The sequence below is a fragment of the Ostrinia nubilalis genome, chromosome 9 (genome assembly GCF_963855985.1).
Source record: "Ostrinia nubilalis chromosome 9, ilOstNubi1.1, whole genome shotgun sequence".
Lineage (NCBI taxonomy): Eukaryota > Metazoa > Arthropoda > Insecta > Lepidoptera > Crambidae > Ostrinia > Ostrinia nubilalis.
This window is the reverse complement of record NC_087096.1, coordinates 2,191,583-2,213,668: the sequence shown is the minus strand read 5'-3', so window position 1 is coordinate 2,213,668 and position 22,086 is coordinate 2,191,583. Positions and strand designations below refer to the sequence as shown.

Below are 22,086 nucleotides of genomic sequence, written 5' to 3'. Positions count from 1 at the left end.
ATCCTATTAAACTGCAATAGCACCATCTGCCGGCGTAATTGAAAATTACAAATGGCGTTGAAATAGCTTTGAGAAACAAACAGCGAAGTGAATAGAATAAGACAAGCTATATCTTATTTATTTCTAATGGAATGAATAAAAGAACATAAGTGAAAAACGGTAGAGCTTTTTTTTTTTATTTTGATAGGAATAGTTTATCTTTAGCCTACGGCGAGATAGGCTAAATTAGCTACATGTTACATACTGACGTCGTCAGGACTACAATACCAGTTGGTCGCGGGTTCGATTCTGTGAGGGACAGGCACATTTTAGTGAGATAATTTAGAATATTTGATGACAGGCAATAAACAAAATCTTTAAGTAACCTTTAAAAATATTTTTTCCACGGATAGTTAAATATGGGGATTTATCACGTAAGCTGTTAGTTATTTTTATCAATAAAATATATTTCGCAAAAAAGCTTAAAATTACTTCTTTTAGCAAAGTCAAGGAATCGAAATACATGGTGTTCCAAAATTAGCACGTCACACTGACACTGGAGGTAGCTGAGTATAAGACGTATCGAACAAGCTTAATATGTCCATAGAAAAGTTTCATAAGTTATAAGATATGACCAATTTTATTTACTCATTTCCATAGAAAAGTTTGATGAGTTTTGAAATATGACTCATATTATTTATTTTTAAAAATGGACTTAATACGAGTAAACTTGTTAGATGTGTCTTAAGCTCAATTATCTCTGGTGACAGTGTGACGTGCAAAGTTTGGGACACCCTGTATATGAAAATATATTTATGTCATACCTCCGTAAGATAATTAAAGTCGATCTAAAAGCTTCATTACCTCGACCAATAAGTATAATAACTGTTTTAGTTATGGTTAAAGCTATAAATTCCTTGACAGTCGTAAAATGTTGAGTTAAGGACAGTATATTAATATTTCCGCTGTTACCGACTATTATTATCAGTCGATAAACGAAGATGATGGTATAATTTTATAATTTATTTTATACATAGGTATGTAGAAAGAAGAAGACGAAGCGTGGGCAGGCCTCCCACTAGGTGGACCGACGAAATGGTGAGGGTGGCGGGAGGTGCCTGGATGCGAGCGGCGCAGGACCGGTCTTTGTGGAAATTCTTGGGGAGGCCTTTGTCCAGCAGTGGACGTCTATCGGCTGAAACGAACGAACGAACGATAGGTATGCAATATGCATACTCAATATTTATAGTACCTTCGTTCGTTCGTTTTCAGCCAAATGACGTCCACTGCTGGACAAAGGCCTCCCCCAAGGTTATCCACAATGAACGGTCCTGCGCTGCCCGCATCCAGGCTCTTCCCGCGACCTTCACCAGTACCTTATAGTACCTTATTTAAAAGTAAATGAAAAAATCCAAAGAAAGACCAAGTCATAATATTGTCTTCAAAGTCAAAGTAGATTAAAGTTTTGTCGTATAGGCTATAAGCCTTGTGAAAATATTTTTTTCTTTTTCGGTGCTATTCAAATATTTGCCCCTCATATTTTTCAAAACTTCATTTAAATTATATTCTTTGACTTAATCCATTTCATAATGGTTTTAAACAAACCTTACATTGGAACTGGTTCCCCCAATCACAATCATGATAACAATGTGAATTCCCGTTACTCAAAGGCATTTTTAACATCTCTCACAGTCCCATCATTCTATCACATAATCTACGGGGCTATTTTCGCGACATCCAAAGTCCAAACACCATTCTAAACCTTATTTGTTAGGTAATAAAGATTACGACAGATAACTGTACAGTTTATTGGATCGCTCTTGATTCTCAGGAGTAACTGGAAATCCACTGACAATGTAGGATGCAGTTGTCTCGATGATAAAGTATCGAATGAAACAGCTGATAGCTGCTAATGGAGATAAAACAAGGCATTTTCTATCTTGAGTTATTTTTCTCATGAGGTTTAGTACCGGTTGCACACGTGAAAACGAAAGTAAATACTAATACTTAGGTACTATTATGCCAAAGCAGGTACTAATTACCTACTAGTTAGCCCTCATAAGGCAAAAAGCGGCATCTCAAAAAAGTGAAAATCTTTTTTGATTTCAAGTCAACTTTGAGAAGTGTTTTTTAAATTGACTCGACTTTATCATTGACTACGTAAATAGCTTTTAAGCTGCATCCGTTTGGCTTACCATAAGAACTGTATTTTTTAAACACAATGAGGAAGCTTTTGGCTTGCACTTCACATGATGGAAAGTGATGATCAGGCCGAAAGTAAAATCTGACGTTGTCGACTTTACAAAACCTTTAGCAACTTTGCTGGGCTATTTTCGACTCATCATCACATTTCGACCATAACTTTCTTTAATACTAAACGGCATGACTAAGCTTTTTGTAACCTGTGGTAACAAATCTGTTGTATATGTAACCATTGGTTACATACATTGGTCTTGAGGTATTTTAACATAAAAATACTTTTTCCAAAAGGAAAAATGGTAAAAGCTTCTTTTATTTCACAATCGTTAAAATAATGAAGTAGTCATGTAAGTTTTTTTTATCATTAATTTACTGTGTTATTATTTCGAACAATTAAAAGTTTCTTTACGAGTAACATTATGAAACCCTTTTAATTTAAGTAGCCAGTGGAGGTCGTAAAATTTTATTATTGTTCATTTTCTGCTTTACAATACAATTAAATGGAGAATTAACATGTACAGAGAGTTCATAAAATAAACAAGTAGTCTTATGGAGTTGTAATAGGTACTATTTTACATCAAAAATTTAGAATCTGATATGCTGTATGCGTCATACCTAGGTACTATCTTAAAAAAGGCATTCACGAAAAACATGTAAAAACGTCTAAAAGTGCAAAAGCATTGCTGATTCAAAATACCTTTTGGGTCTCCAAGAATATTTTGAAATTGTTGTTTTTGCTTTTAATTTCGGTGTTAATGAAGGACTTGGTGTGAAAACCAAACAGGATAGTAAAAGAAACATAATTCTTTTATAAAAGAGAAATACCCATTTTTGTCAAGTTAAACGTAAGATCTCGTTGGAAAGTATGATTTAATCTAGATGTTAAATAAACACATCCTTTGTAGAAAGTAGCCAGGTTTGCCAAAAAAAAGTACATATTAAATATTACTAAGAAACCAGTACTGATAGACAACGAAACATTCAACGTAGATTTCGATTCTATAAAATCGCACATACGAGTAGCTGTAAGTAGCTGTAACTTTGGAATGTACCTAGCATAATATTATTTAACTATTATATTATGAAATATTTATTACACTAAATTCTTTACCGACCATTTCTTTCTCAAATCAAAATAGGAGCAATAGAAATGCAGAATCAATTAGCAATTTTCATTAATGAACTGAATCAATCTAAATTAAAAATCGGCTTAGTTTTACGTAATAGTAATACATTATAAAAACATTTCTATCGGCAGAGTTCTCTAATTTATGCTTTCATGAAATCCGACGCTTCGCATCTAGTAGGTACATAGTACAGGGGTATACAGTAAGAGTAGGCGCACACCGTTGATTTTTAGTTGGCCGATAGTTGTGCCCGATTTTAAATTGTATGAAGAATCTGCCAAATCGAATCGGCGTAGTGTGCGCACTCCCATAGATGCCCATACTGATCAACTGCCCGACTAAACTATCGGCCGACGAAAAATCAACGGTGTGCGCCTACTCTAAATATTACTAAAGTTACGATTGGAACTTACCTCCATAAACAAACTATCACAGGTTTTTTTTAATTAGTGGATGATAGAGACAGTCTTAAACATTTGACTAGGTATAAGGTTTTCCTTAAAATCATGAATTAATGAAAAAAGCAATAATATTTAAATTCAATTAAAATAGTTACGAGAAACGTGTTGAACACCTAGTTTACAATAAAATTTCCATACTCAATGACAATTTAAACAAGTGTTCAACTTGCGTTTAACTTTTTGTAATAACAACAAACATTTTAAAACACAGTCCCCCATAATACAAAAAAAGTTAGACCCTGGTTGAACTCTGGTTTAAATTGACATTTAGTATGGATATGACATTTTAAACCAGTGTTTATCCCGGGTTTAACTTTTTTGTAATAAGCGGGAGTAGGATTACTGTTTAAACTTCATTTATAACCATGCGTTATGTTAACCACATGTAGATTGACAAGTTAACACGAATGCCATAGACCTGTGATATTAGACGCTATTCCTTCTTCTTAAAGTCGAATTTCAATCAACACCATTTTGTACGTCGTCGGGAAGCGTTTGAATATGGCAAGTGGTAAGTATTATGGACTTCCTCAAAAGGTGTTCATTATACTGTTTTAGGAAGCATCTGTGATTTTTATGTCAATCACACGTTGGTTCACACTTTTTATTAATAAGAAATACAGGATGTTAATACACTTTTACCATAATTATGTAGGTAGAGTTTACTAAACTAAACACCACGGAAACTTGAAAGAATCTGGCATTATTTTATTTAAACTTTTTTCCCATACATACAAGTAATGCGCTGTGGCGGATTTAATGCCGCATGGCATTCTCTGTCAGTCATTATCCTATTCCCCAACTAATAATGTGGCGAGGAAGGATGGATGCATGTTTATTACTACTTTCACGCAAAAATTATTGAAAACTTTTTTTTAAAACTTGGTACAAAAATAGAATAGGACTGGAATGGTTTTTATACCGATTTATAAAGAAAGAAAGAAAGAAGAAAAGGGGACATACTCGTGATAATGTTACTGTGACAGATCGAGATTTGTGCAGAAGAAGCCGGGGGCAAAAGCTAGTGAAATATATAATAAACTTAAGTCATTTAGTACCAATTAATGACCGCATCTCCGCGGGACTGTGACGGCACAGTTACGCAACTGCGCAGAGATTAATAATGTTTTATTCATACATAGCGGTTTCTTTCCGACTTCCGAATCCAACAGAAAATTACAAGTTATTGGTAAAAACGGAGTATTTGCAAGTCAGATTGGGATCATTTGGAGAGTTTTTTAATTATTATAGTTTGTTTTGGTTGATAAACATCACAGCATCACGATATGACGATGTTATGTCGCTATTTTTGCTGACCTTTTCAGCTTAACATGTATTTTTTTTAAGATTTTCAAAACAAATACGTGTTATGTATTTTGTCAAGCTGATTTTGCACCATCTTACTTTAGCTTTTGACAAACGTCAAAAATCTGTCAAACTCCATACAAAAAACACCGGTTATGGTTATAGTTATGATCAAAGTTAGGTGGTGCAAGTCAGCCTTAAAGTTGTCTTTCTTTCTTTCACTGATTAAGAAGTAGCAATGTTTATGAAAGTAAATATAAGGGACTGAAAGTCTAACCTTCAAATCGGGAATATATCAGGGAGATGGTCTGAAGTGTACCTTCATTGTCTAAATCTAATGCAGTAGGTATAGATCGTTTCATCAAGGAAGACGCGCCCCACCATTCTTCTGCTAATGTTTGAGTGTTATCGGTACACGCTAAATCATCCATGGGTGCACACGCACACTACAGTAATGACGCTCGGATTGCTCGGATCAAACTCCCCGCACCCCGCGCTTCCCTCGACTAAAAATTGGTGGGGCGCGTCTTCGTGGATGAAACGAACCATACACAGACAGTACATACGTACTCGTAAGTATTCTAACGTTCATACCTCCAATTTTAAATGCCCTATATAACAAAACATTTGTCTCCAGTCAGGAAATTAGATATGTATTTCCAAAATACAGGCCACTCTTAAACATGATTTTGAGTTATTAAACTTGTACGAAATATATCATTATTAATGTTACACTCGTAAAAATAAAATCATAACATCGAGAAGAAAGCAACCTCGACATCCAATAACATGTTTAAGAACTAATAATTTGAATGATAAATATTAAGTGCCACTTATGTTCGGTAACTTTTTTCCTCAGCCACTTTTTGCGTGTTCGTGATTTTGTAAAATTCCCACCGACTGTTGTTCCACCGCTCTATATTTAAGTTATTAAGTTAAGCTTTGGGGTCTGAAATTTTTTGAAACTATGTGAAAATTAGATGCAGATTTTAAAAACGTACTCAAAGAATGACGACTTTGCTGTTTGGAATCGGGATTTTCTCACGTAGGTCCTAAGAGAACTGGACTGATTTTGACAAAATGTTTGCCTACACAATATGCTCTCACTACTATGTGGGTGGTTTGAATTTACAATTAGACCCGACGTAATATGATTTTAATAGGGAAGTTACGTTGTACTGTAAATAATAAGGATTAAGGAATATTTTGAATTTCATGTTTTTTATCAACGAAGTCTGAAAATCTTTATTCAATTTTGAGCAATCCTTGGAATGAAGACCAAATTAACCATAATAAGGTAGCTCTTTACATCTTCTTCTATCTTCTATGCCCTACCAGCGGTTCGAGACAAACTTTTGATAAGTGCTGAGAAGCTTCTATTGTGCATCGTACATACATTACATCAATCCACTATTCCACAGTCTTTAAATAGATTTCGGACGCAGGTTGGCCGTAGTAAGAACAATCTGGTCAGGTGGGGATTCTTGGATGGCTTAAACATGGAGTGCAGGTGCGGTTTTGTTCCCCAGTCGATGAAGCACCTGATGTCATGCCCTGAGTGCCCAAGCAACTGCACTCAGGAAGATTTGATGAGTGCTGCTGACAACGCCACTCTTGTGGCGAGTTTTGGGCTGACACTGTGTAGGTTTGTTGTCGACACGAAAAGAAGAAGAAGAATCCACTATTCAACACGGATTTTCTAAAGTTTGTTACTCTTGTCAAAATTTACGACTTCTTACATTAATACTCGTTCTTGATCTCATTTTTCGAGTCTTTCCGCTAACTCGTACGGCTGAGGATTCTTCGCATAGCTCCGCGATAATCGCGAAAGTCATCTACAGATGCTTTCACATTTCCGACGTAAAATACACACGTTATCGGAATCTTAATTAAACTTAGTTGTAATAACGGAGTGTTCTTGAAGATGATGACAAACAACATGTTTACGTTATTATTTTGTATTACAAGAAACATCGAAAATGACGAAAAATTTGACGTTTATTAATGGCAATTTAGACCCTACTAATGTATATGATATTTTTAGTTTTTTTTTGTATGTAGATGATGAATGACAAGGAATTGTTTAAAAAAATTTTATGTAAAAATCTATATGACTTGTGTATCATCTTATTTTAAACCATTTGTCAGTAACAGATTTTCTTTTTACAGTTATGGGAAAGTTAAAATTCAAAATCAATGTATTTGAGAATGCGACTCTTACTTCTTATTCAGACAAGAGCATTTTGTAAACACAATAGCTACTAATCGCCATGGGTCAACCATCTTTTAGGACAAATATTGTCCTCAGGACATTATAATATTATATTATCAGCAAGCAAACAAGTCTAGATACAATATTATCCCAACTAGAACAGGCTGAAACTTGTTGCTTATCCCACAGCCGATCGGATGTTAGTGAAACTCGGTAATTACCGGCATTTTCTCCATATTTTCATAAGTTACATCGTGGGTTTTTGCCCGTTCTTAGATAAGTGCTAATGTAATGATGGACTCGTAAATAGAACCCAGAAGTTTTAGAGTGCAGCGACTTGCTAATATAATCACACATTGGATTTCCATTATGGAAATTAATTATAATAATCAAAAAAGCAATTTCAATATTATTTTGAAATACGATTCTCACGTAGATTCAAAATATCAAAATCAAGATAGTACTTTAATCCTACTAATATTATAAATGCAAAAGTTTGGATGTCTGGATGGATGTTTTTTATTCTTTCACGCAAAAACTACTGAACGGATTGTGACGAAACTTTACACTATTATTGTTTATAGCCCAGAATAACATATAGGTTATAATTTATGACGATATGTGACAAACTAAATTTAACGCGGGTGAAGCCGCGGGCAAAAGCTAATAAAAATATAATAAGAACTACCGGTGGCTCGCACGATAAAGTGTGCTCTATATTTGAAAAAAATCCAACAAAAATAATCCAAAATAAAAAAATCACACTAAAACGTACCTTTATCCGCTGACACAACTCAAAACTCCATTCCCACAACACAAAACACGTGAAAAATAATAAAAACTGACAGTTCGTATCACATACACTGCACTGACGCGTTGATGTCTTTTGGTCGGCGTGCGCTTGCGCAGCGCGGTCGCGACTAACTAAACTGGCCGCGCATGAACTTGGCCGCCGGTTGCCGATGGTATTCTGGCTCCAGCGATATCGATTCGGTATCGGTGGTCTATGAATGGAGGTGTTATTGTAAACTGATTTTTTAAATTTTTCACTAAGACTTTTTTTGATTTCGTCAGTCAGCTTTGAGTTTTCTTTTAACAAAGTACGTTTGTTTAAATAAAATAAAAAAGAAACATCGTGAATTATACTCGCAATATTAGATTTCTAAGAATGGACGACGAAGACGAAAGGAAAAGTAATAGGGTCCCATTCGCAATCTTCATAAGGTACGGAACCCTAAATAAAAATAAAGAAGAATCAAGAATCTACCAGCTGAAAGCTAATTTAATGATCTAATATTTTTTTGCAATGTTTTTATACTACATATCTAAAAAAGTATTATTATTAAAGTATAAGTATTGGAAGAAGAAATTAATTATTTTTCTATGTACTTCCAATTAGGCTTTAGGCCTGCCTCTAAGCTAGTTTCACACCAAATTACATAGTCTAGAAATACGAGTAGCAATTTTCGAATCATTGCGAAGTATCAGATGATTATTTGCCCGAGGCGTTTCGTATAACATCCAATTCAAATCTTTGCCAACATCGTTTCCTCAACTATCTGAACGAATCCAGAAAATGGTTTTCTCAATCCACAATCAAACTTGATACAGACACTTGATACAGCAAACACTTTGAATCGAATCTATCTCCCTTACATTGTGGCAGATTTGCAACACTTGCCATTGAAACGTAAGTATTATTATAATCAATTTAATATAAATAATAACTAATGGTTTATGTAAATAAAAAAGAGAAATAAACCAAAATATTAATTTTATGTGTAATGCATCGTAAAACGAGCAAAATCAAATGGCACAAAAGTTCTCTTGCGGTGCCTATAAAAAACTGTAAATATACCAAATTAAATACAAATCTGAAGCCTAACTAGTTCTGGGCATACATAATGGGTAGGATTGGTACATTTAATGCATAAACGCCCGTATTCACAAACATTACTATGAGGTCTCACAGTGCGCGTGGACGCACAGAGTGACACACGAACCAATCACAGAGCTCTATTCAACGCTGTGCGTTTGATTTTCTGCTTCACTTAAGCAAGCATGGTTTGTGAATACGGGCGAAAGTGACTCTCACCAAAGAGAGTTTTCCAAAGGTTTTTTACATTAATTTGTCTCTTGTCAAACCAACTTATTTTATAGTAACAAAATGAAAATTCAAAGTCAAAAGTTAGCAAAAGCAGCTTCAATCCAACAGTAGCACAATACCAGTAGAAATACCGGGCATTTCTCAAATCTGTATGCGGTTACCGCGGAGGCAGCGAGGTTTATACTCCATTGATTTCGCGTTCGATTGCTACTGTGTGCTGTACTAGTGGTAGGTACTCACTTTGTTCTCACTTATGTGATACTCGTTCTTTATTTTAAATCAATGTAAAATTTTATTCAAAATGTATCAAGTTATCGAAATCGAACCAATAAGGGTTAGATTTCGATAACGATCAATCCATAGTCGATAAAATGTATCTTCAGTAGGGCTAGATGACTAACCATTTTGGACAATGAGCACATAACATTTGTCGTCAAAATCGACAGAACCAATATCAGATGAAAACTTTATCGACCCTAAGTCGATACATCGAAGTCGATATTTAACTTATTTAAACAAAATGTGTAGGTAAACACTACACACTGTTGTAATAATATCACGTCTAATTTGGAATATTATGTGATGTGTATTTTCTACAGAATTATAGGTAAACAAGAATAATCTATGGAGTGTTAAGATTTTCCTGACTTATTGAGTGAGTCTTCCAGTGGCTCTAGAATCTTAGAGTGGGCCCAGTTGCTGGAAGAAATAACATTTAACCGCCTCTGTGGTCTAGTGGTAAGACCACCTTCTTCAGACGCAGAGGTCCCTGGTTCGATTCCCAGTGGGGGCAGATTTTTCTGTTTGGTTTGGTTGGTGGTAGGGCTTGTTCTAAGTCCGCCTGGCTAGCTACCACCATCTTACCTAAGTCTGTCGCCATAACAACAATGTTAGAGGTAACATAGCCAGTTCCTCCGTGGTTGAGGATTCCGGGTGAAGCTCGCTTCCACCTTCGGCCTGATCGTCACTTACCATCAAGTGAGATACAGGCCAAGCGCTTCCTCGTTGTGGATAAAAAAAAAACATTTGAAAACCCAATCCAGCGACTTGGACCGTGGACCAAGCCAAAAGTGGGCCAAGTTACTGGAAGACTCCATCGAGGAGAGTTACATTCGAGTTTGCTCACCAACGATCGAAAACAAATAGTAGCGTACACGCACCGGCCCAATCACGCGGTCCCGTTGCGCTCGCGCCATTCCGTCGCGCTCGTGGTGCTCGCGGCTCGGTATAAGGTGGGTGTGCGCAGATTCAATCAATTCCTTGGCTTGTTCCTTCCTTTTTGGATTCAGGTTGCCATTATCACTGCAGATGGTTTCGTTGCAGATGGATTTTGAATTATTATTCGAGACTTATACTGTGGTGGAGTTTGTAGTAGGAGTTTGTTATGAATTTTAATACATTTTCCCATTAAATACGGTTTCAGGATTTCGGCCGATTTAGCTCAATTTGTGATACATTGGTCATAAATACATAGCACTTAAAAATGGCGATGGAATTAGCCAAAACGCTTTTTATTGTAAAGAATAAAACTAAGAATTCACTTAAATTTTTAGTACTCGTAAGCTGTGCACAATCGATCAACGTGGAAAGCATTGGGGGAGGCTTATGTTCAGCAGTGGACGTCCTATGGCTGAAATGATGATGATGATAATGATTATTATGATGAAGCTGTGTACATGCGAGTACAATAATAATTAGTGAACCCTCCAGCCAAGGTAAAGCAAACATATCGCAGACCTAGATATTATCTACAACTCAAAATATTTCTTTTTACAAACAGATGGTTTTTAGGAACAGAAGGTCGATGGTAGTTCAGCTAGTGTTTGACGTACTGCTTAATGGCTGCAGTTCCTAAGTCACTCAGAAGTCCAGTTATTTCCAAGTAGACAATATTAGTGTGTTCATACAAGGTGAGGAGTCCCAACAACCGATCGCAATCGGCATGGGAAGCGACTGGTTCGGAACCAACAAAAGAATTGGCCTGTCTGTACGACTGTTTGCTGGCAAAACATTAATGCAGATAGTGTTAATAAAGAGTAGAGGTGACTCGACATAATCTTTGTTTATTTAAAACAGGTTAAAGTAGGCAAATGTGAAAAAGAAAAAGAAAAACATATTTTCCAATTCAATGTAACTCTAAGGGCAATACAGCCCTAATAATTTATGTACGCTAATATTATAAACAGGAAAGATTTGTTTGTTCGTCTTGAATAGGCTCCGAAACTATTCAAACGATTTGAAAAAAATCATTCACCATTAGAATTGTAGATTATTTCTGTTGAACAGAGGCGGTACGAAGGCACTCTAAACATTTTAGCTATTGTGTAAAATTAGGTAGACATTTAATACTGGGTCTTATTTACAAGAACTAGATAAAACTCAAAAAATAAAGGTTAAAATCTGTAAATATTGTTAAAAAAAAACTTACTTATTTTTTCCGAGGTAACTTTTTTTGTGTCTAAATATTCTTTAGTCTATGGTAAAGCCTAATGTACTGTGAAACAAATTAGGTAGTTTCAAGGCTTATTTGGTTAATTGTTAATGGATTTGCATAATATTAAGGAGCAAAGCTTTTAAACGTATCGTAGATCGGTACCTACAACTTTATTAAAGCAACAGTCGTCAACAGATCAACCTTATATTAAATCATGATTTTTACCATGTAATTATTCGTAGTATTTATGGGCATTTCTACTGTACGGTGTATTTTTTCTCAATTCGGTGCTAAGATTTATATTTAGTTTTTTAAGTAGTTTCAATACAAAAAAATAAATGTTACTCCATTCTGAATGTAAAAATAGCATTGTCACTAAATATTGTTAAGTGGTTTATGAGAAATGTTAAGCATCGAATTGAGAGAGCACCGAATTGAGAAAATGAATCACGGAATTGAGAAATGAATCTCCAAATATAAAAATCGCTCCGCAAACTTAGAATTGATGACATTATGAAGAAATACCTAATGTATTTCAATAATTAATATAATAAATACTTTAAACGTTTTGATATCTGATTGCTGGTCTATTAGTTAGATGGTTCATTTTAGGTTTATGTGTCTGAAATACCAATGGAATAAAACAAAAATCCTAATCAATATGATTAATTTTTTAATAAGGAACTATAATAAATTCTTAATTTTTATATATTATTTTAATGTTATTTAAATAAAACAAATAAAGACATAACACAGGGTCTCTTTGTTTATTTATTCTTAACCTTAAACATAAAACAAATATTGCAAAACCCAAGAGCTAGATTGACCTGACACTATACCGAAGATATTATATCGGACGTCAGTTTGTACACGATTAAAATGGCACTCAAATAGCTGAAATACAACAAGGCACCAGGTGTTACGGCATTATAGCTGAGCTTCGCCGGTACTAAAGGCTCTACAGAAGCAGTTCAATTCCGTCATTCTCGAAGAAAAAACGCCTCCGGCATGGCACAGAAGTGTGGTGATAGCATTATAGACTCATCTTACTTATGAGGCGTGTTTACAAGCTGTTTTCGAGAGTCCTTACGAATCATCTCGCTCGCAGACTTGACGACTTCCAGTCTTCCGAACAAGCTTGTTTCCGAAAAGGCTTTAGTATTATGGTACACACACAGGTACGCTACGGCAGATTATACAGAAGACCAAGGAGTTGCGATATCGGGGATGATATTGGAGTCATGGCCTCCGTAGAGCCTTTCAACAAGTGGGTCTCAAAATGAACATGGACAAGACAAGAATCATGTCAAATGTCCGTGTTGCACCCACTCCTCTGAAGGTTGGAGACTACACTCGAAGTTGTTGACAATTGTGTATACCTGGGACAAGAGTCCAGATAGTTAGGTCCAAATTTGAGAAAGAGGTCTATCGCTGAATTCAACTCAGCTAAGCATCGATCGGGAAGCTTCGCTATTACGTCTGATATACCGCAACGTCTTAAGACAAAAGTCTTCTACCAGTGTGTGTTGCCAGTGATAATGTATGGATGTGAAACTTGGTCGCTTACTATGAGCCTAATAAGAATCAGAAATGTGAATATCGGCAAGAGAACCAAAGTGACCGGCACAGCCCGTAAAATTGCATAAATCAAGTAGCAGTGGGCGGGGCACATAGCTCGTACAGATAATGTCTGTAGGGACTGAAAAGTTGTCGAGTGAAAACCACGGACCAGTGAGCAGGCCCCCACTAGGTAGACCAACGAGCAGGTGAAGGTCGAGGGAAGAACCTGGAAGAATTATTTTAATAAGATAGCAATAGCAGTGTATTTTTTTTAATGAAACCTCAAAAAATTAGTTTTATTGTCTTCTGTCCAATGACTGGTACGGTTCAATGATTGGTAGTTCACCCTATTATTATGCTCTATTGATTTCATTATTATTTTAAGTTACACAAACAATTTATAGCACAATAAAAGTATCTATTTTCATTTAATATCAATTCGGTGTACGTGTTTTCTCAATTCGATGCCCCATATTCCGCGGAATTGAGATCCACGGAATTGAGGAAAAATCACATTTCATCAAATTACTCGAAAATATTATAAATTACAACGATTTCTACCAAACGTAATGGCAGATATCAGTTAAATACTTAATTAATTCAGCAGTAATCTCATTAAATACTTCATGAACATTATTAATATCGCACACCGGTTTGAGAAATGACCAGTGACCAAAAATTCTGAGTGATTTCAAACCTCTGAAAAATGCTCCTCAAAGCGACTGATCCCTCTTTTATACTGCTCGACCACTCGAGTGCAACTGCTAGTTTATGGGAATCAGGCGTAGGTGTTCGTATTGTGCGTTGTTAGTGATATAGGAGCACAAAAGTAAAAATCACGGAATTGAGGCATACACGTCGGACAAAATTTAAATGTGTTACTGTATTAAAACCCAAGGACTTGCAAAAAAGAAACTCATTTATATAGCTTTATTAACTATCCCTTGTTCTGTGAATGTGGGTTTCATAATGGGGAAGTTATTATTTCAAAAGTTATGAAGCAAAAACGAGTAAATTCTGGAAACCGGACACTCCATTTTAAGCCAAATTTCGCCCGTTTTTGAACTTTCGGATTTTTTCAAGGCGAGATGTAAAACCTGGCGGTCTTCTAAATATGCTCTCCATCAAGTCAAGAGTTCTATAAATACGTGTGATTTTTTTCAAGTCCGTACTTCAATTTTAAAGGTACTTTTTTCACCCCAGTAGGTCGATCGGTCGTCCCCGTAGAAATGCCCTTATATCAAATAATTGAAAATTAGAGAAAAACAAATTATACGCGATCGTAGTGTAAAATAAATCCTAATAATTAATTAGTAAAGTTAAAATTACGATTTATATTCAGCAATTTACAAGAATCTAACATAACAATAACTGTAAACATCCAAACAATTGCCAATCCACGTTTTCCTTGAACGAGCCATTGTCACTTTCCCGGGAGTCGAACCGAAAGCAACGTTCGTGGAACCGCCATTGTTGGGTAAATATGACGGGTTCACGACTTAGCATTCGAGGCACGCTTCAACGCAGGGCTGAGGAAATTTCTTTGGAACCAACCAATGTATTGAAGTCTTAATAAAAAAAAAGAAAAGATAGACTTTACTGGGAACAGCCCCGAAAACATCATTGGAACTCAGTAAAAAGTAAATCTGTAGTACAGTATACAGGGAACAGTCAATCAAAATCAAAAATATTTATTCAGTTTAGACCACAATTGGCACTTATGACCAGTCTAGACCAGTCTTTTCACACCCTTTAGGGTCTAAGATGGTTTTAAGTTTAAATACCTAATGTACACTACTCATATTCATTTCACTGATTTTACTGTACTAGTCTTCGTTATTAGGAGTAGGCTGGTGTTCATACTTGATGGAATTGAAGAAAACCTCGGTCATTTCAAAGTACTAGGACATGCAGCGCCATCTATGAGAACTTACACGTAACTAATACTTGGAAAAGTGAATGCTGTAGGCTCAAGTTTGCCGCGACTCGTTTTACCTTTCACTGCTAGTTCAGCAAGGAAACGCTAGATGGCCGTATTTGTGAAATAATTAACTTCATGGAGAAAACTGAGTTTGCTCTAGTTTTCTGATTTACTTTAGAATAGATGTAAGGATCCAATGGACTTTAAGTTAGCGAATTTTGTTTAAAGTTTCTCAATATTACAAAAATGTGCACAAAGCTCATCGCAAACTTTCATTACAAAGTAGACTTTGGACGTAAAAAAGTAGCAGGCTACCAACCGGGCGATGTGGAAATCATTGGGGGAGGCCTATGTTCAGCAGTGGACGTCCTGTGGCTGAAATGATGATGATGATACTTTGTACGTAAGCCTCTTCTAAAACGATACAAAGCGTGATATTTCGCTTTTTTCATCCAGCTACCTACATATAACTCTATACATATCGTATCAGTTTAAAAGAGGCTAGCAAATAGAAGTAGAGTTAATATTGGACGTAGAGTGATCCCGCGGCGATCCGCGCCGGCCACAATATCCGATGCTCTTCCATTCTGCTCAATCTTGTTTATTGGGTTTCTGTCACCGATAATTAAATTGCAAATTTTTTTCAGTTGTCTGTCATTTAAATAATTTTTTTTTTACTTTTTATAATATCAAAATGTATAGCTATACAAAAATACTCATTATTATATTATACAGACAAGTGGCAAATAATGTCTCATGGCATTAAGTTCGTCTTATGGACTAAATTAATATAAAATTAAAAGATTAAATTAAAAAATTAATAGAGTATAAATTCCTGCCTGCTGCTGTCTTTCTCGAACACTAGAATCCGGGCTTTTTCAAGACGAGAGTGATTTGGCACTTAGAGGGTAGATAAGTACCGTCCTAGACTGCATCTCACTTAACACCAGGTTTTACCGGCTACCACAAGCCATGCGATGGAAAATCTGAGCAAAAAGTGTGGCAGTGGTGCTAGGGGAGGCATCACGGGTTTCAAAAATATCCCCAATAACCAACATGAGCGCAAAGGCAAAAATTGATTTACCCCAGGAGGGTACCAGCAAGGCTGGAGAATCCCTCCCTGAGCATCGCTCAGGCTGCCCTACGTATTCTGGGGGGGGCAAGCAATTGCGTGTTGGAGGAGCTGCAGGAGGCAGCAGGGGCCAGACCAAATTGGGAGGGCCAAAGGTCCCGAAAGGGATAAAGGCACCGAAAGGTGAAGTGGAGGGCGCACCAGGTGCAGGGAGTGGGGTGGCACCGTCGGGGAATGCTCCCCACATGGGGCGGGCACCTAAGCGGAGCGCCGAGAACCCACGGGGTCTCGTTGTGCGAAGCGAAGGCGGCCTGAACCAGGGGGGCGGCTCTGGCAGTGTGGCTCCATACAGTGCACCACCCGAGCAGCGACTGCCTGATGTGCGTGAGGCGCTAGGGCCGCAGGGTAACACCAGTGGCACTGCGCTTAATGCAGCGGAGGGCGGCGATCTGCAGGGGAGAAGGAGGCGCAAAAAGCGGTCGGGATGCCAGAGGAGGGTGAAGGCTGAGTTGCGGAGGCAACAAGCTGAGGACGCCACCTCAACGGCAGACCGGACTAAAAGGGCGAGGGAAATCAGCGGAGAGAGCCAAGTGTTGGTCAGCGCCAAGCGTGCTAAGACTGAGGAAACTCAGTCCTATGCCGCGGCTCTGAACATCTATAAGATGGCGATCACCGCTAAGGACTTTCCAGGGACCTGGCTAGGCGAGGAGGAGTATCTGGCGCTTCAGGGTATCATTTTTGATAAACTGGAGATCACGCCGGATCCCATCCCCGTCGTCAGCATGGGAAACCTGAAGTCAGGAGCGATTCTCTTCAGGTGTGAGGGGGAGAGCTCAATGAAGTGGCTTCGCACACTTGATGGCACTGCCGTCAATGGTGTGGAGCTTAGGGTGGTAGAGGCTAAGAACCTCCCAAAGCCGGTGAAGATGGCCTGGAAATCCAGGAACGTCACGAGGCAGGACACAGGGCGGGTCATGAGGTTGCTGCAGAGGTTGCATCCGAGCCTGAAGACCTCGAACTGGAGCATTGTTGGCTCCACTGTAGAGGGGATGACGGTCAGGAGAATCGTCCTGATGGACGAGGCCTCTGCGGCGTACATCAAAGACCGCCAGTACATCCTGAACACTGGGATTGACCGGAGCATCTTCAAGCTCCTCGAGTACGATGTAAGGCGTGGGGATGAACCGGTCAGTGCCAGTGTGACGGCTGAACAGCGAGGGGATGCGGTGGCGGTGCCGGAAGACTGCCCGCGGACAGAGGAGCAGGCCTTGGAACCAATAGCGGGACCTAGTGCCAGTGAAGGGCTATCCGGAGGGACTGGGGGTGCGGGGGAGGAGCTGGTGGTAGATGAACCTGCTGCCGCTCCGTCTCCCGCATCCATAGGCTCACTGGAAGCCATAGCTGACCTGGACCTGGGACGGTCCTCGCCGCTGGAGTATGATATCTCCGCGGATGAGGAGACCGAGCTCGGGGACAGAATTTGACGTCTGCAGCTCTCTTCGGGGGTTTAAGGTGCGTACAAATTAATCTGCATCACTGCAAAGCGGCGACTGCCATCATGGCACGAGAGCTCAAGGTCAAAAGATATGATATCGCCTTAATCCAAGAGCCCTACCTGTACAAAGGTGAGGTGAAAGGACTCGGCGGCACAGGTGGAATATTAATATATAATTGTTCTACTAATGATACGAGGACTTGCATTTATGTCAGAAATGGGATAAGTGCGATTCCTCTATCCAGGTTTTCTTACAGGGATCTCACAGCAGTGAAGATCCAAAGGGAGGGGGATTTGCGAGGAGTGATAGTGGCATCGGCATATCTCCCATATGAAAAGGCAGATCCTGTGTCAAGGCAAATGCAGGATCTGATACAACACGGCAACCAAGAAGATCTGGAAACCATCATTGGCTGCGATGCGAATGCTCATCACGTTGTGTGGGGCAGCTCAAACAACAACGCCAGAGGAGAGAGGTTACTGGATTTTCTGGTGAGTTCTGAAACACATATTATTAACAAGGGTAACAAACCTACATTCTTCAATGCCCGGAGGGCAGAGGTGATTGACCTGACGCTTGCATGTAAGAAGGCAGTCCGGAAAATCACTAACTGGTATGTTTCGGACGAGATATCATTGTCTGACCATAACTATATATGCTTTAAGTATAATGCTCCTATAAGAAAAGACGCAATTAAAAGAAGGAATCCCAGGAACACTGATTGGGAAGACTTCAAACGGGACCTAAGGACGGAACTTAGTGAACCAAAATGCAAACTCAACTCTGTGCTTGAAATAGAGTTTGACGCTGATCGAATTACCAATGCCTTGAAGACTGCCTGGAGGGATAACTGCCCGGAACGCGAGGCGGGATCGAAGAAACTTCCATGGTGGACCAAGGAAATAGCCCTCTTACGAAGGGAGACAAGAAAGGCATTCAATATAGCAAGAGCTAGGAATGACTTTACCGAGTATAGAAGAGCACTGACGGAGTATAGCAAAGCGGTGCGAAAGGCAAAGAGGAAGGCATGGAGGGATCATTGTGAGATGATCAACTCAGTTCCCGAGGGCATGAGACTCACAAAGGCCATGTCAACAACCAAAGCGAACCCACTCACTACAGTATGGAGTGAGAGGGGGGGATATACGGAAGCAGGCAAAGATACGTTGAAAACAATGATAGCAACGCACTTTCCTGAATCACAGGTCCTAAACGATGATCAAGATCCAATCAGCGTGGAGGAACAAAATAGAACAACAAACAAGCTCGACTGGGTTACGGCTAGGAGAGTAGTGGATGAGACTAAGGTGAGATGGGCAATCGGGAGCTTTGAACCATACAAGGCACCAGGCCCAGATTCGATCTACCCAATTCTCTTGCAGCAAGGAATCTCCATTCTGACTCCTCATCTATGCAGGTTATACAAGGCCTGCATAGCATTTGGATACATACCTAAGGTATGGAGAGAAGTCAAAGTGATCTTTATACCTAAACCAGGTAGACCGGATTACAACGACCCTAAGGCATATAGGCCAATAAGTCTACAATCTTTTCTTCTCAAATCGCTTGAAAAACTTGTAGATAAGTACATAAGACAAGGATCACTAAAAAGATTTCCTCTACATGAGCTTCAATGTGCATACCAGGCAGGGAAATCTACAGAAACTGCGCTACACTATGTAACCGGCAGGGCGGAGGCGGCTCTTGAGAGTAGGGAGGTTACTGTTGGGACATTTGTCGACATAGAGGGGGCATTTGACCGCACTACCTTCTGCTCTATAGGAGCTGCTGCTTCTGACCACGGGGTACCACTACCTCTATGCCGGTGGATAGACTGTATGCTTAAAGGCAGGATTATTCAATCAGAACTGCAAGGAGAGTGCATGAGTGTAAGGACTGTCAAGGGCTGCCCGCAAGGGGGGGTACTCTCACCCTTGCTATGGAGCCTGGTCGTGGACTCACTACTTGTGAAACTAAACAAAGGACCACTCTACACGGTTGGATATGCAGATGATTTGGTAATTATGGTAAGGGGCAAGTTCCCAACTATTGTGACAGACATCATGCAAAGAGCCCTCAACACACTGGAAGAGTGGTGTGATAAAAACCACCTCTCGGTGAATCCGGGAAAAACGAATGCTATTGCATTTACAAAAATGAGAAATACAACAGGGCTAGGACATCTCTACCTTTATGGTAAGCAAATAACCTGGACCAATGAAGTGAAATATCTAGGGGTAATCCTAGATAAGGAACTTACATGGCGTAAACACCAAGATACGGTCATAGCTAAGGCTATGAGAGTGATGGGAATGTGTCGTGGTGCATACGGGAAGGCATGGGGACTTAGTCCCAGAGTGATGAGGTGGATCTATATAACTATGGTGAGACCAATAATACTTTATGGCAGCATTGTCTGGTGGCCTAGAATTAGGTTACAGACGTGCAGAACGGCACTGGGCAAATTGCAAAGAACTGCATGCCTAGCAATAACGAGTGCGTTTAGAACTACGCCAACTGCAGCATTGGAAATTATTCTGGGATTGCCCCCACTGCACTTGGCGCTAGAAGTAGATGCAAGGAAGGCGCTGCACAGACTGAAGGGGGCGGGACTTTGGAGTACATCCAAACCTTGCACCAAGCACACAAGGATGGGGAGCGATCCTCAATTAGATGCAATAATGGACATGGGTTGTGATACAATGCAGCCTAGGTACATGTTTAGCAAGGATTTTAAAGTGTCTATACCAACAAGGGAAGACTGGAAAAGAGGACCAAAACGTCAACAAGACAGCCTGATCTGGTATACTGACGGCTCCAAGATGAACTCAGGAACAGGAGCGGGCGTCTACTCCAAACAATCTGAGCACAGTGAAAGCTTAGGGAGGTTTGCAACAGTGTTTCAAGCTGAAACCTATGCTATAATCATGTGCGCAGTAAGGAATATAGAACAGGCGCATAAAAAGCGTGACATTTACATATTAAGTGACAGTCAGGCAGCACTCAAAGCCATTGCCTCAGTGAGGGTTGGATCCAGACTCGTTTTGGAGGCAATCTTGGCACTGAATAAACTTGGAAGGCACAACAGGGTGACCCTCATGTGGGTACCTGGACATACTGGAATCGAAGGCAATGAGAGAGCCGACAGTCTAGCGAGACAAGGGTCAGAGGCGGCACCTATTGGGCCAGAGCCGATAGTGCCCTTATCTATAAGCACTGTACACATGGCCATGAGGCAATATATATCCAGGAAGCACAGAGCTGAATGGGAAAGCTCCAACGGTATGAGCCACTCCAAACTATTCCTAGTTGGAAACACAAGATCATGGGAAAAGCTCATACTCAATGGAAACAGAAGGCAAGCCCGAGTAATCACGGGTGCGCTAACAGGACACTACACTACAAACCACATGCTCCACAAAATGGGCCTAACTACGGATGACAGCTGTCGAGCATGTGGAGAACATGCGGAGTCCATGAAACACCTACTCTGCGAATGTGACGCGCTAGCTAGAACTAGAATGGGTCTCCTGGGGTCGGCTTATCCGACACCAGAAGAATATAGGTCCTTCTCACCCAAGCACTTGATCCACTATATGGATAGGATCTTTGCGGATGAGGGGGGATAAAGGTATAGGGAAGCACAAAAGATCCCAATGGGTCGACGTGCACTGCGCCCATGCGCGGCCCTAAAAATAAGATAAGAAGATAAGAACACCAGGTGCGATTGCGGTCAAATACCTGCCTTGTTAAGCATAAAAAAAAATCCGAACGTCTGAATTTTTCGGAAGTGGCACTGAAAGATAAACTATCAAACAGAAGTCGCAATAAAAGCTTCTCATACAAAGTTATCAGTTGGCTACCTAATTTTAACTAAAACAGAACTACAGGCAATACAAATCACGTTAAATAATATCTGAAATCGGAGACAGTAACCTGGTAAAGCGAGAATTGAACTCGAAGCGCGGTATTTCTACTCCAGCACACCCGCCCGGCATCAGCGCAATGAATTTAATTGTTTTCACAGCACCAGATGCGAGAAACTAGGTGTGGGCTCACTATCAGCGGAATATTACATACACTGGACCGCAAAAAAAAAGGGTCAGTTAGAAAATCTTTAATATCTTCAAAAGTACCTGACTAATGCCCGTTTTCATCATCAATCCCTAATTTTTAAGTGACCCCTATGGTAACAAAATTCAGGATTTTTTTA

General features: G+C 39.3%; 1 protein-coding gene across 4 annotated transcripts in view; it reads right to left on the bottom strand.

Annotated features, from left to right (window-relative positions):
* Nucleotides 1–22,086, bottom strand: part of LOC135074369 (uncharacterized) — a 186,818-nt gene that overhangs the window by 124,350 nt on the left and 40,382 nt on the right. The window contains exon 1 of one of the 4 annotated variants that reach the window (XM_063968636.1): nucleotides 8,059–8,194. The exons of the other annotated variants lie outside the window; for them this stretch is intronic. The gene's annotated coding sequence lies outside the window, so the exon portion shown is untranslated. Of the gene's footprint in view, nucleotides 1–8,058; nucleotides 8,195–22,086 lie in introns of those variants that run through there. 4 annotated transcript variants of the gene reach the window in all.